Below are 6,155 nucleotides of genomic sequence, written 5' to 3'. Positions count from 1 at the left end.
TTGGTGCTTTATTGTGGGGTTTAGAGTCTAGTCCACTGTTGTGTGCTTATTGTACTGCACTGTCTTGTTGCTTGTTTAAATGTCCTGTTCTCTTGCGCTATGTGGTCGAGTAAACACAGGCTCAGTGTGTGAATGTTGCAATGAGGCCTTGGTGGAGCACTGTTCCATTTGACTGTTGCCATCACACCCATTTGTAGCTGCTCATGGTTTTGATGACACTCAAATTGATCTATAAGGTGAAGCGTGTTGCATTTTGTTTATTTGGTTCTGGCTAGTAAAGAATGACAGCTATTGAACATGACCCTGCAGACTCTGTTCATCTGCTGAACTATTTATTGTTCAGAACATAGGCACAAAAGGGAGAATCACAACTCCTCTTCAAGGGGAATTCCACCAGTTTCTGCATAATTCAATCATTGAGATCTAAAGAAAATCATTCAGAGGGGTTTTAATGTGAAATGGCTCGTTGTAGAGAAACTTGCTGACTTGGTTTTCTTTACAGTGGTGGTGATAGAGACTTGATATCCACAACAAAAATATTGTGGCGCCAGTGAAGAAGTACACGCAACACGTACACATCTTCAGCTGAACCACAAAAAGTTATTTACAGTAAAGTCTCACCTACGCCTCCCGCACGCGCTGTCATGTTTGTGTAGCAAATAAAATCTCTTATTATTTGCTAATAATTTTATTTGCTACACCAGATGACCAGTGAACCTAATATTTTTATGGTACATTGGTAATATTTGTAATGGTAAAATAGTTATAAATCAGTAAGAAAACATTTTCTTTGGGGACTATTTTTGCCTTACAATGACCGCTCCACCCTGAATGGATTTAAAAAAAAATGTTTTTTAGAGACATTAAACAATTATGACGTCTGGTTCCTATCACCACCACTGTGAACCATTTTGAATGACTGTTTATATCTTCATGATTGAATTATGCAAAGCTTTGGAGAAATAGGTGGAATTCCAAGTCCAAATGGCTGTGTTCTCTGTAGAGAATGTGTTCACTTACTTGTCTTTAGAAAATCAACACAACTTTTGCATACAGCTGGGTTTGCTGGCCTGTTGGTGGAAAGCAGGACAAAACCTTTAATGGTTGTGCATTGTGATTGTGGAAATATGGACACCTCAACCAAACCCTTCTCTTCACCTGAACAAAAACATTGAAAATGTTATATAGATGCCCATTTAAAATTCTCGGAGCCTCTTTGTACCAGCAATAGAGTGACTTCAGCGCCTGTGGGTGCACACTTCAGTACCTCACCATAAAGTAATGATACCCTGTGGTTTCTTTGATTTTGAGCATCTGCCAAATGACTGCAAGATAATTGATCCCAGACGAGCGCACTACTATTATTAATTTAACCATGCATTAAAATCCTCTTGTGTAACTCATCTTGACTCTTTGCCACCGCATTTAACCAAGCTTGACCACATTTTCTGTACTGCAGAGTCTCATTCAGCAGTTAAAATTCATCATCTGATGCTTCCTAGCCATCTTTCTAGGAATTTATGAAGAAAGATAGCAACTCAGTTTTGCAAGACAAAAAGAGATTCTGTTCATTATGACTCCTGTGCTTTTAGCAGAAAGCTTATCAGCTTCTCTTTGAAGGAAGCCTTGTTTTCTTATCAATTTGACATCCTCACCACCTTGTAAAGACAAACATTGTGGATGCTTTCATATCCTGTATGATTCATCAAACAACATTAACTTTACAAATGTCATTGTTTGATTAACTGTCTATCCTTTCAACAATGTTCAGGAATTGCTTGGGAACTGAGGACACAAATTGTTTTGAAAGTGGATTTTATTCCCATTCTTGCTTGATACAACACTTCTGTTGTAGCAGTGTGAGGTTTCCATTGTCATATTTTGCACTTCATAATGTGTCACACGTTTCTAAAGGAAGACAGGTCTGGACTGCAGGCAGGCCAGTCTCAGGGATGTCTCTGAAAAAGACGTCTTCTAGATGTCAGCATGTGTTGCTCCAACAGATATATGTACCCCCCGGAATGAAGGGTGCTTTCACAGGTGTGCAAGTTACCCAAGCCATAGGTGCCAACACAACCCCATATCATGACAGACCCTGGCCTTTAAACTATATACTGGTAACACAATGTCCATTATTTACAAAAACAATTTGGACACGTTTTCACTTTGTTTGCTGACAAGGGTTTTCCTGAGTGTTCCCGACCCCAGTGTTTTGATATTCTTTACTGAAGCATTTTGGTTTTTACTGCAGTGCTGTCTGGGGGATTGAAGGTCATAGGCATTCAATATTGGTTTTCAACACTGCCCTTTATGCACTTCACTTCTATGAGATTCTCTGAATCGTTTAATAATGATATGGACTATACATGAAATCCCTAAATTCCTTGCAATTGTGGGTTGAGAAACAAGCCTCGTTCACCAATATTAGGAAAAATCAATACACTTTTTTCTTAAATGCGTTCTTGAGGAAGGTCCCAAGAAAAAGTCTGTCAGAACAGAAACTGCAGAACTGTTCACACCTTTATGCTCTCGAGTGTGTGTGGATTCTGTTCTTACCTAAGAACAAATCCCAAACAAGAAAACATTGGTGCATCAGTCTTCATGAGATCTGTGTAAATTGGTTTTAAGAAGAAATTTCTTTTTAAAAATGGTTGGTGAATGTGGCCCAGTGTTCTTAAATTGTTGGACTATTCGTTCATGCAGTTTTGTGGTGACTGAGCCTTTTGAGAATGTCTCTTTTGAGATGCTTTCAATGATGACAGCATCACCTGTTACTTATTCACCTGTTTACCTGTCCAAAACAGGTGTTTTTGAAATATCCACAAACTTCCCAGTCTTACATTTCCTCTGTTCCAACTTTTTTGGAATGTGTTGTAGGCATCAAATTTTGGAATTAGTGTATTTTTACAAAAATCAAGTTGATAAAGTTGGTAAAATATTAAACACCTCCTTTTTGTTTTCAGTTAAATACCTATAAAAGACAAATCATTGCTTTCTGTTTGTATCTGCATTTTACCAACTGTCCCAACTTTTTTTGGAATGGGGTTTGTACACCAGTGTTAGTCATTGATGGACTAATGGATTGCAAATGGATTAGCTGTAATTGAAAGTCCAAGGGGAACAACTGTAGCTAACTCAATTGTTTATAAAGTCACTGTTATTTTTGTGGCTACTTCTCTCAACAAGTGATATATTTATATTCTCTGCGCTTCCTTCCTGTCTCCCTTTGCTTTCAGTAAGTCCTTAAGTAGTTCAAGTGTCTAGTTATTCAGTATGTCACTATATTTTTTGGGAATAAATTTTAAGTAGTGCACTACTGTTTAATCACATTTGCAGCCTTTTTTGCAGACTCCTAGAGCACATTGTGCCATTGGAATGGAAATCAACTTGGATATTTTTAATTACTATAATCAAATCAGGTATTTCTTACAAATATTTTCTACAGCACTGTTGGCTTTCTGTCTGCAAAATGTTGTGACTGTATTGAGCTGCTAGCAAGCAATGAGGGGCGACAGGAGAGGGGTGAGAAAACAAAACAATTCATACACCCCAACAAAGACAGCTGCGAGATAAAATGGACAGCAGCTTTCTTGATATCAAAAAACGTTTACAAATGATTTAATACAAATATCATTTAAACCCAATAAAATACTTTATAAATGTTGACTTACTTGCTTTAACAATTTATTTTGCCTGTTTGGTAGCTTGGTAGCTGTGTCTTATACTGTTCCTAGGAAGACCAAAGGCACGTTGCAAAAAGTACATTTCTGAAGTCATTTCTTCAACACTGGCATCAACTGTGGCCAACAGGAAGACATCATGGTTAACGCAGAAATGCATTGGTCAACTGACTGAGAGATAGAATATAAATACACTGAGGTGTTGAACTCGAGGTACAAAACTGAGTCGCTTCTTCATGCACGCATTTCATCTCTTTACATACCAAACTTTTCATATCAGTTGCGGGTAAATTGTGAAAAATGGAATAAATGCATGTTTATGTTAAGTTCTGTCATAATAATTAGAGCTAAATCATTCATCTGAAATATCATAATAGCTGTCGATGATGATACTGTTCGTGCAGCTTGGCTTTGGTTTGTTACACTGTTTATGAGACTTGTGGAAAATGCTCATGATTTAATCTTCACACATTATGTTTTCTTACTGTCGTACTATCTTAATACTTCTATAGTCTTTTTAAGCCTTTATAAGACAAGCTTTCTTTTTTAATATAAGGCATTAGCGTAATGCCTTTCTATTCACTATAGTGGCTGTTTAGCACCAACCTAATGACTCAACTTCTGTTCTGCTGTCAGGCCTGCACTTAAAGTGGAATGCATCTTTAGTCTTTGATTGACGTTCCCTTTGAAAGCATCTATTATATTTTTATCTTTGTGTAAAAGGGTGAAATCTTGTTGTGCATTAAATTCTTTTTGATTAAAAAATTTGGTAATCCAAAATTTGGTTCCATTCACATCTGACCCCCTTGACATTTGTTCTATATTGACAATATTTGTAGCATAGAGACCAGAGTATACATGGTACATGTTTTACATGTTTACTGGGTGCATTGTTGTTATTTAAAGTCTATGTTGTGGCAGTTGGTCATCTAACTGCATTTCATATAGCGTTAATATCAGGAAGGAAGAGAACTACACAACCTCTGAACATGCTGCCTTCATATTACAGCTGAATTATAAGATTAAACAGGGCAATCAATCAATCAATCAATAAACATAGTTTAATTTTGTTGATGTATTTATTCTTACATTATTAATACAAATATTAATTAATTTATTTATATTATATTAATTATTATTATTAAATTATATTATTTTAACTAATTTGTTAGATATTTAAAAATGTATGTGTGAAAACATTTTTTTTAGTTATTCAAAGTGTTCAGTTTTTCTAGTCAACATCACTTTGCAATTTTGTAATGGTGTATATGTGTGTAATATATTTATTTGTGTCTAATAATAGAAAAACAAAAAAAGAATCACAAACCCAAAATAGAAATATAAATTAGATTTTATGTATTCATTAACCTTCCATTGCACACATCGTAAGAGTAATATTTTTAAAGTTTGATTCAATTTTCATACATAAAATAGACCTAATTAATAAAATTAAACACAATTAAAAAAATAATATGTTTAGGAATCTTTTCAAGGTACGTTGCCTTGAGACAACATTTTGTAACAATGGAAAGAAATGTAATGAAAAACACATTTCTTTTAATCCAAATATTTGTAAAGAGACTCAGTAACTTTGTTGATCTTCAAATACTAGAAACATCTTATACAAATAATTTATGTGATACCGAACGTTAAAATAGGAACTTTAGCCTCTAACAGGAGTGAATTATATTTTTGTATGGATGAAAAATTGCTTTCCTAGAGGAAGCTGTCCGGAGTCAGAGTCGTCCACAAGCTGCAATTCCTACAAGAAGACAGTGTGATAAAGCTCAAACTTTTTCTGGGTTTATGAAGTAAGGAAGATTGGTTTGTTGCCCTGAGGCAACATTGTGCAGTAGAGAGTTAAATATTACAACAAGACATTTTCAGTTCTTTGAAACGTTCTATTCTTTAATATTTCACTTCCACCACCAGTTTTATCCTTCTATTTCAACATTCTAGTTCCTAGTTTATTAGATACTATATTATACATTTCAGGAACTTTCACAAGCCAGGCTGTCATGTGTTTTGTTCTGTTTCATGTCTTAGTCCCACTGAAGGATGTTTTTGTGTACTTATTTTAGCTTTTAACTCTTGCTTTGAGCAATCACATGGGCTGGGTAAATGTTTCAGTCTGCTAAAGTCATTCTCTGTTCCACAGTGTTTTGTCCATGTGTTCTTCAAGTTTAGCATGAATTATGTCCAGATTATAAGCCAATACTGCAGTGCATCCCAAAAAGCTATTTATTCAGCCTGAATTGCAACAAAACACGTGCCGTCTTTAAAGTTCAACAACAGCAATGCAGTCACGTTAATGCTATCATAACTCACCAGCATTAGCTCTGAACCTTAACCATCTATTAGCGAAACCTCAGAAGTGCAGGATAATTGTGTGAGGTCTGGGCCGTGGCCTCTCAGACTGCTCATGCAAGCAAAATTCACTCAGGATTCCTCTGAACCATTAAGCCTGTCTTAATC

The sequence above is a fragment of the Colossoma macropomum genome, unplaced genomic scaffold, assembly GCF_904425465.1.
Source record: "Colossoma macropomum unplaced genomic scaffold, Colossoma_macropomum, whole genome shotgun sequence".
NCBI classification, from domain to species: domain Eukaryota; kingdom Metazoa; phylum Chordata; class Actinopteri; order Characiformes; family Serrasalmidae; genus Colossoma; species Colossoma macropomum.
Note: the sequence above shows the minus strand (reverse complement) of the source record.